This window comes from Salvelinus fontinalis, chromosome 12 (genome assembly GCF_029448725.1).
Source record: "Salvelinus fontinalis isolate EN_2023a chromosome 12, ASM2944872v1, whole genome shotgun sequence".
Taxonomy (NCBI): Eukaryota; Metazoa; Chordata; class Actinopteri; order Salmoniformes; family Salmonidae; genus Salvelinus; species Salvelinus fontinalis.
In genome coordinates, this window is record NC_074676.1 from 39709735 (window position 1) to 39723243 (window position 13509).

Sequence of the window (13509 nt, forward strand, 5' to 3'; positions counted from 1 at the left end):
GAATGTTGCCTGTAATCCATGGCTCTGGTCGGGGTATGTATGTACAGTCACTGTGGGGACGACGTCCTCAATGCAATTATTGATTAAGCCATCGGAAGAATCTCGAAACATGTTCCAGTCTGTGATAGCAAAACAGTACTGTAGTAAAGCATCTGCTTCATCTGACCACTTTTTTTGTAGACCGAGTCACTGGTGCTCCCTGCTTTAATTTTTGCTTGTAAGCAGGAATCAGGAGGATAGAGTTGTGGTCAGATTTACCAAATGGAGGGCGAGAGAGAGCTTTGTATGTGTCTCTGCGTGTGGAGTACAGGTGATCTAGAATTATTTTCCCTCTGGTTGCACATTTAACATGTTTGATAGAAATTTGGTATAACTGATTAAAGTTTCCCTGCATTAAAGTCTCCGGCCATTAGGAGTGCCGCCTCTGGGTGAGTGGTTTCCTGTTTGCTTATTTCCTTATACAGCTTATACCTCAACAAACTCTAACAATGTATCCAGTCTTAGTCTGAGGTTCCGTCCTGTCTTCAACAACCTCTAACAAGGTATCTAGTCTTAGTCTGAGGTTCTGTCTCAAACGGCACCCTACTCCCTACACTTCTGAACAGAGCTCAATGGCCCCATTTGGGCCATCAGAATGGTGGATAATGATACGTCATCTGTAAGTTGAATCGGAAAGTACTGTAGAGGGTGAGGGAAATGATCATTCATAAATAGATGCAGTGTATTTCTGAATCCTTACTGTAAGAAAAATTAAAGGCCCAATGTAATCAAAAGTGTGATTTTTCTGTTTTATATTTCCACATTATGAGGTTGGAATAATAATGTGAAAATTATGATATAGTCCTTTAGGTGTAAGAACTGTTTGAAAAGACTGCCTGAAATGTTTGCCTATTTTGGTGGGAGGGAGTTTTGGCCCGCCTCGTGACCAGAGGAGACTGGTGGGAGGATCTATAGGAGGATGGGCTTTTTGTAGGCTGGAATGGAATACATGAAACGGTATCAAACACATCAAACGTATGGAAACCACATTTGACTCCGTTCGATTCATTCCATTCCAGCCATCACAATGAGCCTGTCCTCCTGTAGCTCCTCCCACCAGTCTCCTCTGCTGGTGACATCAACAGGCGCTAAATGAGTTGATGGACCAATAAGAAAGAGTTTAAAATCTCTCTACCAAAAGCCTCAGCTGAGTCCCCAACAACCGGATGTTCCGGTTTTCAGGGGAAATGTAAAGAGAGCCTGTGACACGACTTCCGCTCTTGGATGTTAACAAGGCGACACTCAGTCTTGGATTGGTCGACCAGTGCAGAAGAGTACCTCCCCCGACAGTTATTTTGATTTTCGTCATGACCAGTATGTAGGGTATATAGTTTATTTTACGCCTGCTACGTTAGGTTACTCTGCCAATAACGTTTCCCCCTCCCCACTCAGACCATTCCCAGACAGTTCTAGCAAAATTCTTACTTGAGAAATTGCTTTTTGCTAAGAAGCTTTTTTTGTTTGTGTTTGACGATTTTAATTGAAAACAATCACAGTACCCAGAAATTATTTAATATTGAGATAAAATGGCTGCATTTGACCTTTAAGAGACAAAAGTGACACTGCATGCTTGCATTCAAAACATATCAAACCATAGAAAATCTGGGCACGTGTTTATCAAGCAGTGCTGATCTAGTGCTGATCTAGGATCAGGTCCTCCCTGTCTATAATAATCATATTCATCATGATCTAAAATATATAACTGATCCTAGATCAGCACTCCTGAGGCACTTTATAAATATGGGCCTTTCATGCCAAATAGTGTCTGCCTACCAAATACTGTCCCTCCCTGAATGGGATTCAGTTAGCTCCTAGCGTCCATTGCCATGTTGATTATTTTAAATATGAAAGATATAAGGCATCATTTTGCCATAGGATTCCTGGGCAGTACAACTCTTAGGGTAACCACAGACCTCATAGCAACTCATCTCAACAGGTGCGTAGGTTGAGAATCATTGGTGTTAATACTCATAATAACTGACGTAAATAGGACCTTGGTGCCCCTATTAGCTCTGTATTTTATAGTGTAACCAGAAAGGTAGAGATAAGTTGATTTTAAGTCATATTGGGTACTAGTAATGGGTACTGGATATTCTGTGTCAATAGCACCCTTGAAGGGTTTGACTCCAATGGACCCTGTAGAACAGGGGTGTCAAACTCATTCCACGGAGGGCCTAGTGTCTGCAGGTTTTTGGTTTTTCCTTTCAATAAAGCCCTAGACAACCAGGTGTGGGGAGTTCCTAACTAATTAGTGATGTTAATTCATCAATCAAGTACAAGGGAGGAGCGAAAACCCGCAGACCGGCCCCCCATGGAATGAGTTTGACACCTGTGCTGTAGAATCTAGATCTGCCTGGAGGGCTGAAGCACTTCTGGTACTTGTTTCTACCTGGTAGTTAATTGCACCCACCTGGTGTTCCAGGTATGAATTAATCCCTGATAAGAAGGAGAGTATAAAAAACAGAAGTGTTTCGGCCCTCCAGGACTGAAATGGGGAAGCCCTGATCAAGATACACCCGTATCACATATCCTACACACCACCATACATGCTACACAGCCACTCTGGCGAACGGTTCCTCTGGCCAACTTGACATATCGAAGTTGGCAGGTTTGTTTCCTCCCTTTCTCCCAAAGCCAGTGTTTGGTTGTCCACCCTCGGGCTACGGCCTAGCACAAGGGTTTCTATTGTGGCAGCCTAATCCAGGGGAGACACAGCTTTAGCAACATGGAGGGATAAAAGCCTATCAAACCACTACTTTATGGGGGCAAATCTTCCCTAATCCTTCGCTTTATCTAAACAAAAGGAGAGAAACAAGAGGATAGAAAGAAATTGTGCAGACACAGGGCAAGACCTGGAGCTTTAAGATGCAAAGAAGTAGTTTCACTGGAGAAGCTAACCATTTCTGACAGGCTTTCACCTCCACACTGACAAAAAACGGACACCAGGATCCCAAAACTACCATAGAGGATTTTGTTCAAGCATAAGATTTAGTACCCCAGATAAAGTCGGGTAAACATTTAAAAGGTATTCTAGAAAACATTATTTAGGCTACACTAAAAAGGTTATTAAATAAGTGATGAGATCTCGCACATTTGTGAGAAAGCGATGTCTAGGCATATGTTAAAAATGACCGATGCTGTGTGATCTAGAGACCCTTTTCATTACTCTTTTCTCAGTTCGAGACCAAGCACTACGGGAACTTTTCTGTCCCAGCTCACACACTGTTTAGTAAATCTGCTTCATCACTCTGAATCCCCAAAACACTCTGACCTGTGTCTAAACCCTCCAACAAATCCACGTTTATATTTGGATCAGCTCATTCTATATCAGAGTGAAATCAGTGGAGTGTATCTAGGATGTGGAGATGTTCCAAAAAATGTTAAAAACATTAACACATCTAGCAGAGTTATGTATCATGTTGCAAAGACTGGAACCACATTCCTCGACTATTATACACCCCTAATTCCATTGTTTTAACAGACCCCCTTGTAAACCAGATGTGCCCCCATCACACAATCTGTGTGTGTCGAGACCAAATCCCCTGACCCTGTTCCATGTCGGCTGCCAATTCCAATTTTCATCTTTGGTCCGCGATGACACGCCCCCGTATAGCATCTGCAAATTACTCTGGGAGTGAGATAGGGAGTTAGGCCTCCATTTTCTGCCGTGGCCCAAACACTCTACAGGAGAACCATTTAGACCCTACTCTGCCAAACATGAGGAAGAGATGGAGAACAAGATGGCTTCTCTGCCAAATGGGTAGAAGAGATAGAAAACAAGATGGCTTCTCTGCCAAACAGGAGGTAGAGATGGAGAACAAGACAGCTTCTATTTGATCCCTGCCCCAGCCAGCAGACTTTCAAACTACCTCTCCATTTTGGATCCATTGGACAAGGAGATGGTCAATGGTCGCTGACTGAAACTCCATTGGACTGAACATCTGACAGAAAAAATAGCCAGACAAGGCAGCAAACATTTTATCCCATAAAAACATACAGAACACATATAACAAAAATTGGCCTACACTTGATTAGATTGACTTCAACTATGTGAGGACTCCACTCCCCAGAGTGCCCCCTGCTGGCCAGAATCAGACCCTCTACTAGTGTGGGGTAATTAGGGGATAATGTGCTGGAGATTCTCTTTATAGACTGGGTGATCAGTGATTCATTACAGGGGATTAGTTAGAACCAGTGAGGGGGAGCAGAGGACACTTACACAGCATGACAAATTGCCAATGGATTTATCTGGGGTAATTAAACTATCAACCAGGGAGAGAGACGTGAGAGAGACTCCACTGGGACTAGCTGTACCCAAGTGTCAGTCACACAGTCACCACAGAAAAGGGGGGAGGGGAAAGGGATAAGCAGACCACCAACAGATTATGTTATGTCAGGCTAGACATAACAGATTATGTTATGTTAGGCTAGACATAATAGATTATGTTATGTCAGGCTAGACATAACAGATTATGTTATGTCAGGCTAGACATAACAGATTATGTGTGTCATTTGGGCTCTGCGTTTATCATAATTAGTGTACACCTCTTTGAAAGGAAAGTTCATCCAACATTCAACATATTGGTTTCCTTACCTGTATTACTTTGTCCTTAGACTGTTTACGGTAAGGAAACCAATACTAGAACTTATCCAAACCACAAACCGTGGATAGATAGGCACAACCATGGCACGGTACAAAAGGAAAACAACAGGATATAATGTGATGCCTAAGACACATTTTTACTTGTAGTCATTAGTGGCCATTGGAATCTATGTTCCTTTTTCCTTCTTCTTCTTTTTTTTGTCGGAATACAACAGGAGGACTTTGTGAAACATGTCTTACGTGTAACGGACATAAAAAAGGACTGGTCCTGTGATATGTTCAGGTTGTCTTCTCTTCATTCTTTCAAATTCCATTTGAACAATTGAATCGAATGAAGTGAGCAGGCTGGGCTGACATGCTTATAGCCTTGCTAGGACTTTCTAAATATGTGCATGCATTTAGAAGATTGTGCTGTTATATATTTCTATTAATATTATCTATTATTGTTACTATTTATTTTTTTCTGACTGTTTTCCATGCTATTTGGTTAGGTCTCTTAAGCATCCTCATAGATATTTATGTTATCATGGGACTGCCCATATTTCCCTCTGGCCAATGCCAATTGGCAGCCAAGGGTTTGCCTTAGGACGCAAAGGTGCGTCATGAGTCAGAGAGATGGTCTGATGGTCTTAGTGACAACAGACCTAGATATGGGGGGAGGCTTTAGTGGGTGGAATATTAGGACAATTGGAGGTTTACAAAGTTGCAGCTACAGTATGCTTAACAGTGCAAATTATTATGGTACAGCTATATGTACACTTAATCATCATGGTGATTTTTAATGGTAAGTTTATAAACATTGGTTGTGGTAAGTATACTTGAAACTTGGGTATCATTATGGTAAGTGGGGAAATAAGTATAGCAAGTTATAATTGTAATGGCTTAGCAGATCGTAAAAAATAAATTTTTACATTGCTAAAAAATAAAGAATATAATGTCTATTGTTTACAGGAAATTCATTCTACAAATATAGATGAGGTTGGGTGGGAAAAGGACTGGGAGGGAGAAATAGATTTTTGTCATGGGCAAAGAAACTCAAAATGGGTGATTATACTAATTAATACAAATTTTGATCCGATTGTGCAAACTGTGCAACCAGATCCGCAAGGAAGATGGATTATTTTAAATATGGTACTGGACCAAAAACAGATCTGGCTAATTAATCTATATGGGCCAAATAATGATGATCCACATTTTTTCGAAAAGCTCACAAGCAACGAAATAATCTATTATTATGGTGGGAGATTATAATACGGTTTAAAGTACCTCAATGGATCGTAAAGGAAATCATTCTACAAACTTTCACCCTCAAGCACTTAAGGAGATCACAAAGATCATGGATACATTACAACTTGTGGATATATGGAGGTTGAAAAACCCTGATCTAGTGAGATCGACATGGAGGAGGCTTAATCAAGCTAGCCGTCTTGACTACTTCCTAGTCTCGTTCTTGCTGGCATCAAAAGTTAAAAAAAATATTAATAGGAGACCGAATGCTATCGGATCTCCATCTAATTAGCCTCCATATAATTCTGACAGAATGTCCACGTGGACGGGGATATTGGACATTTTATCAAAGCCTATTGGATGACATATTGTTCTTAACTAAGACAAAAGACAAAAGAATTAATAATTGACTTTTTTTGTACAACGTAGGTACAGCAGATCCTCTTATTGTATGGGACACTTTCAAATGTACGTTTAGAGGCCATTCAATGGAATACTCATCATTAAAACAAAATAACTTTAGGCCAAAAGAGATTGGGCTAATAAAGAAAATAGAGGAAGTAACAGCACAGATAGATGGTAATGGAAAACAAAAAGAAATGGAGGTACTTATTCAAGAACGATCAAGTGTAATATATTACAAACATAAAGCGAATTGGATGGAAAGTTGTGAAAAATTCCCCAAATTTTTCTTGAATCTTCAACATAGAAATTCTACCAAAAATAATTTACACAAACTTGGAATTATATTTTGAAAGAGATTTTAAGCATATGTTTTCTTTTCAGCCTCCTCAATTTCCACGGAATGATGTTAACTGTAAGGATTTCTATCCTAATAATAATAATAATAATAATGTAAAATGAACAAATTTACAGAAAGACCTGTGTGAAGGCCAAGAGGAACCTTTTGAGGCAATAAAATCTTTTCAATCTGGAAAAACACCAGGGCTTGACGGTATACCAGTAGAGGTATATCAGACTTTTTTTAATGTACTCAAAGATCTATTATTAGCATGTTTTAATTACTCTTATACAAATGGTAGACATTTCGGTACTCAACAAGAAGATCTGATTTCATTACTACTAAAAAAGCACCCAGGTTGTAAGTATAAAGATCCTGTCCCTTTAAAAAACTGGAGGCCTCTAACACTTGTTGTGATGTGAAAATCTGGGCGAAATGCATAGCACATAAAATAAAAATGGTTTTACTAGATATTATTCATCCTGATCAGACAGGTTTTTTACATGGATGATATATTGGATATAATATACGACAAAAACAATTGAACATTACGAAACATCAAAGATACCAGGTCTGGACTTCATAGCAGATTTTGAAAAGGCGTTTGATAAAGTACGACTAGAATTTATATATAAATGCCTGGATTACTTTAATTTTGGTGAATCTCTTATACAACGTGTTAAAGTTATGTACAGCAAACACAGATGTAAAATAGTAAATAATGGTTACTTTTAAAAGGATTAAAACAAGGCTGTCCGTTGTCTCCATATCTATTTATTATGACCATTGAAATGCTAGCTATTAAAATTAGATCCAACAAAAATATCAAAGGGTTAGAAATCCAGGGGAGAAAAACAAAAGTGTCAATGTATGCCGATGACTCTAGTTTTGTTTGGAGAACACACATTTCTCAGCCTTGACGTACAGGTCATGCTCCAGCAGTCGCCCAAGTACCTTACGCACCAGAGACACATGCGCGGCGCGTGTGGCGGAATAGATCAGGATATCATTGATATACACCACCACACCCTGCCCGTGCAGGTCCCTGAGAATCTCGTCTACGAAGGATTGAAAGACGTCTGGAGCATTTTTCAACCCATACGGCATGACAAAGTACTCATAATGGCCAGATGTGGTACTAAACGCGGTCTTCCACTCATCTCCCTCCCGGATACGCACCAAGTTATGCGCTCCTGAGATCCAGTTTTGTGAAAAATCGTGCTCCGTGAAATGATTCCACCGCCGTAGCGATGAGAGATAGCGGGTAACTAAACCCCACTGTGATGGAATTTAGACCTCTATAATCAATGCACGGACGCAGACCTCCCTCCTTCTTCTTCACAAAAAATAAACTCGAGGAGACAGGTGACGTTGAGGGCCGAATGTACCCCTGTCCCAGAGATTCAGCGACATATGTCTCCATAGACACTGTCTCCTCCTGTGACAGTGGGTACACGTGACTCCTGGGAAGTGCTGCGTTTACCTGGAGGTTTATCCCGCAATCCCCTCGTCGATGAGGTGGTAATTGGGTCGCCCTCTTTTTACAGAAGGCGATAGCCAAATCGGCATATTCTGAGGGAATGCGCACAGTGGAAACCTGGTCTGGACTCTCCACCGTCGTTGCACCGATGGAAACTCCTATACACCTACCTGAACACTCCTCTGACCACCCCTTTAGAGCCCCCTGTTTCCATGAAATCCTAGGATTGTGACTAGCCAACCAGGGAATCCCCAGCACCACTCGCAGGCGAATCAATAAGGAAGAGACTAATCCGCTCCCTATGACCCCCCTGCATTACCATGTCCAGTGGAACCGTGGCCTCCCTGACCAGCCCTGACCCTAACGGTCGGCTATCTAGGGATTGCACGTGGAAGGGTTGGCCTATCGGCACCAGCGGAATCCCTAAACTAAGAGCTAGTCCGCGATCCATAAAGTTCCCAGCTGCACCTGAATCGATTAGCGCCTTATGCTGGAAAGAGGGGGAAAACTCAGGAAAAGAGATTAGTATGAACATTTGACCAACAGGTAGCTCTGGGTGAGTCTGGTGCTGACTCACCTGGGGTGTCCGAGAAGTGCTCTTCCTGCCCTCTCGACTCCCAGACGAGCTCCTCCAGGACCGATCGGCAGTGTGCCCTCTCCGACCACAACTGGTGCAGAAGGAGCCCCCTCCTCCGGTTCCCCTAGATGCGACCCCCTCTAATTCCATGGGTGTTGGAGCAGGAGGGCTGGGGGGTGGAACAAACAGGACCCGCTCTGGACGCCCGCGGGCAGCTAGCAGGTTGTCCAGTCGGATCGACATGTCTATGAGCTCGTCCAGGGTGAGGGTGGCATCCCGACAAGCTAGCTCCTTGCGGACGTCCTCCCGGAGGCTACACCGGTAGTGGTCCTGTCGTTCCACCCCGCTCCAGCGGCCAGGGTCCGAAACTCCAGCACGAAGTCCTGCGCGCTCCTAGTCTCCTGCCTAAGGTGGAACAGCCGTTCACCCGCCGCTCGGCCCTCTGGTGGGTGGTCGAACACAGCCTGGAACCGGCGGGTGAACTCAGGGTAGTGGTCCCTTGCGGAGTCTGGACTCTCCCAAACCGCGTTGGCCCACTCCAGGGCTCTGCCCGTCAGACATGAGACGAGGACGCTCACACTCTCCTCTCCAGAAGGAGTCGGGCGAACGGTAGCCAGGTACAGCTCTAGCTGGAGCAAGAATCCCTTGCACCCGGCCGCCGTTCCATTGTACTCCCTCGGGGTGCGAGCCGAAGAGCGCTGGGTCCGGCCGCCGCCGGAGAAGTAGGTAGAGCAGGCGGAGGAGGAGCTGGAGACGAGGTAGGGAGACCACTCCTCTCCCATCGGTCCATTCTCTCCATCATCTGGTCCATCGCCGCCCCTATTCGGTGTAGGATGGCCGTGTGATGGAGGACACGCTCTTCCATAGATGGGAGGGGGGGGGTGCAGCTGCTCCTGCTGACTCCATGCTATGGTGCAGGCTTCTGTCACGTTAGCTAGGAGTGGTGGGTGTGGAGTCAGGCGCAGAGAGCAGAGGTTCCAGAAAAGACGTATTTTTTCCAAAAATGGTCACACCAAAACAACAGGCAAAAATGACCAACAAAACAGGACACCAAACAATCCGTAATGGAAAAGAACACACACCTCCACTGACAGAACAGAAAATAAGCCCGCACAAAAGCAGGTGGGCCTTGAAGGCTTAAATAGCCCAGAATGAACCACAAACAAGGAACAGGTGAAAACAATAAAGACAAAACCAACAGAAAAGGGAAAAGGAATCGTTGGCAGCTAGTAGGCCGGTGACGACGACCGCCGAGTGCCGCCCAAACAGGGAGAGGAGCCACCTTCGGTGGAAGTCGTGACACATTTAGAGAATTGAACCTCATCTCAGCTCCATCAGCTCCATCATTCATTGAATCAGATGGGTCATTCATCACAAAACCGACTGATATTGCCAATTACTTTAATGATTTTTCATTGGCAAGATTAGCAAATTTAGGCATGACATGCCAGCAACAAACGCTGACACTACACATCCAAGTATATCTGAACAAATTATGAAAGACAAGCGTTGTAATTTTGAATTCCGTGAAGTGAGTGTGGAAGAGGTAAAAAAAATTATTGTTGTCTATCAACAATGACAAGCCACGGGGGTCTGACAACTTGGATGGAAAATTATTGAGGATAATAGCAGATGATATTGCCACACCTTCAATTTAAGCCTACTAGAAAGTGTATACCCTCAGGGTAGCAAAAGACCTTCCGCTACCTAAGAATAGTAAAGCCCCCTTTACTGACTCAAATAGTCATCCAATCAGCCTATTACCAACCCTTAGTAAGGTTTTGGAAAACATTGTGTTTGACCAGATACAATGTTATTTTACAGACTTTCAACACGCTTCTGGGGAAGGACATTCAAAAAGCACAGCACTTACACAAATGAATAATGATTGGATGAGAGACATTGATGATAAAAAAATTATGTGGGCTGTTTTGTTAGACTTCAGTACGGCTTTTGATTGATTGATCATAGTCTGCTGCTGGAAAAACGTATGTGTTATAGGCTTTACACCCCCTGCTATATTGTGGATAAAGAGTTACCTGTATGACAGAGCACATAGGGTGTTCTTTAATAGAAGCCTCTCCAACATAATCCAGGTAGAATCAGGAATTCCCTCGGGCAGCTGTCTAGGCCCCTTACTTTTGTCAATCTTTACTAACGACATGGCTTTGACTAAAGCCAGTGTGTCTACGTCAGTGACTACAGAGACTGAAATGGCTGCAACACTTAACAAAGAGCTGCCGTTAGTTTCAGAATGGGTGGCAAGGAAGAAGTTAGTCCTAAATATTTCATAAACTTAAAGCATTATATTTGGGACAAATCATTCACTAAACCCTAAACCTCAACTAAATCTTGTAATAAATAATGTGGAAATTGAGCAAATTGAGGTGACTAAACTGCTTGGAGTAACCCTGGATTGGTAACTGTCATGGTCAAAACATATTGATAAAACAGTAGCTAAGATGGGGAGAAGTCTGTCCTTCTTAACAGCACTATCAACAAGGCAGGTCCCTAGTTTTGTTGCACCTGGACTACTGTTCAGTCGTGTGGTCAGGTGCCACAAATTGGCTCAGAACAGGGCAGCACAGCTGGCCCTTGGATGTACACAGAGAGCTAACATTAATGCTATGCATGTCAATCTCTCCTGGCTCAAGTGGAGGAGAGATTGACTTCATCACTACTTATATTTCTGAGAGGTATTGACACGTTGAATGCACCAAGCTGTCTATTTGAACTACTGGCACAACTTATTGGACACCCATGCATACCCCAGAAGACATGCCACTAGAGGTCTCTTCACAGTCCCTGTTTTGCATGTTATTTTGGCATTAAAAACATGCCACATATCAGTTTGCAAACAATGTAAAAAACAACAACATATCATTGACTTAATAAAGCAGCATAAAAACATGGTCTCTTTTTTGTTTTCTTGAGTAAGGCAAGACTACGTCACCGCCAAGTCTAAGGGTAGACCTCGAAAAATGTTGCGCTTTGGGTGCTGCCATAGAGTTACATTAGAAGTGTCCATCCAAGAAGCCTCAAGGTCATTGGCCACAGATAAAATGATGTCAAATCACGTTATACTGTATGTACAGTAGCTTTGATTGGACTGATCATGTCAACATCATACTTTCAAAATCTTAGCTAGCAGTCATCATCATAAATCAAGTCAACAATCTACTGGCGAATCCTTTTCAATCCTTGTCACATGAAAATAAATAAGGAAGAGAAATTATAGATAAAACATATCGGTGCTCATCGGCAATTGAACATAAACATTACACAACAAGTTGGAATTTGCAAATTCAACAATGACTGGTTTGGAAGGAATCAGTGGCTGTGTGGTCCCAAATCTGGGATTAAGGGGCTCTTTTCCAATTTTAAAATGATAGATATTAAACATTGGCCATGCTGTCAATGAAACCTGATTTATGCCACGCTCAAAACAATTGTTAACTCGGAACTGCAACATCTTGAACTCACTGAAGTCAAGTTAAGTGGGAAGTCAGGAATAAACAAGCTCTGACTGGGAAAATAAGTTTTGAACGGTCATCCAACTCGGAATTGTAAATCCGGCCTCTTTCTAGAGCTACGACCTGAAGATCAATGACGTCATCATGAGTCAACCTTGTTTTTTTAGAGTTCAGAGTTGTATTGAAACACCATAAGAGAATGCCAGAATGATGACAAAATTTGCCCACAAAGTACCGCCACGCCACATTCCTGTTCAAGTGAGCACAGCACAAGAGGGTGAGTCCAAAAATGTATTGTATGCTGCTACATAAATGATGTAATGTGCCAGGGAGATATGTATACTGTAGCTAATAAATTAATATTAAGTGTATGTTGTGTAGTAAGATGTTAGTAGCCCATGTGCCTCACCCTAATAATTTGGTCTATTTACCCCTCTTAATTTTGCCTACTGTTCTGAGTGAGTGGTGCACATGAAGCCTATAACCTGTTTTAAAGAAATTTAATCATCGAATATTGTAAGAGCTTTCATTGTCTGCTTATATGCCACCTTTATTAATCCTACAGTTCTGACTTGGTGTACAGGGAGAACACTGTAAGAACGGCTCATGTTCTGAATTCTGTCGCTGTACATTTCAAAAGGGCTAAACAAATAGTTATATTGACTACGTCAGCTCGCTCATTAAAGTCTTCATCAAAATTACGGATTGCCTCTTATCCTCTTCTCGTCCCCTTATGCCGTAGTTTGTACATCTCAACTGTCATTAGAAACCATATTTGTTTAAGCAAGTCAGCCATATCAGCTATGTTTTCTTAAAAGGCAGTAAATGAGGCTGAATAAACTGTTTCGCTGGCAAGCAAGGTTCCGCTGACTGCCAGGTGTAGCAGCGGTAAGATGTTGGGACTGCTGCTGGGACAGCTTTATGCAGGCCCAGTTTGTGGGCACCATTTGTGGGCACAGTTAGTCACCGTTTTAGTGCAATTAATGTATTGTTTAGTGTTGTGTTGTGTAGTGGTTTTGCTGGCATGCATTCCACTTGTTTTTTCCCACCAAAATGTACATGCTAAAATCGCCACTGCCTACAATCAGCCACAGAACAGAGCTATTTGAAGCTGTCCAAACCCCTATACGCTTCACAGTACAGTGTATTATGGAAGGAACATAAGGGATATATTATTATTTTTTATTTATTTTTATTTATTTATTTATTTAACCTTTATTTAACCAGGTAGGCAAATTGAGAACACGTTCTCATTTACAATTGCGACCTGGCCAAGATAAAGCAAAGCAGTTCGACACATACAACAACACATAGTTACACATGGAGTAAAAACAAACATATAGTCAATAATACAGTGAAAAAGATAAA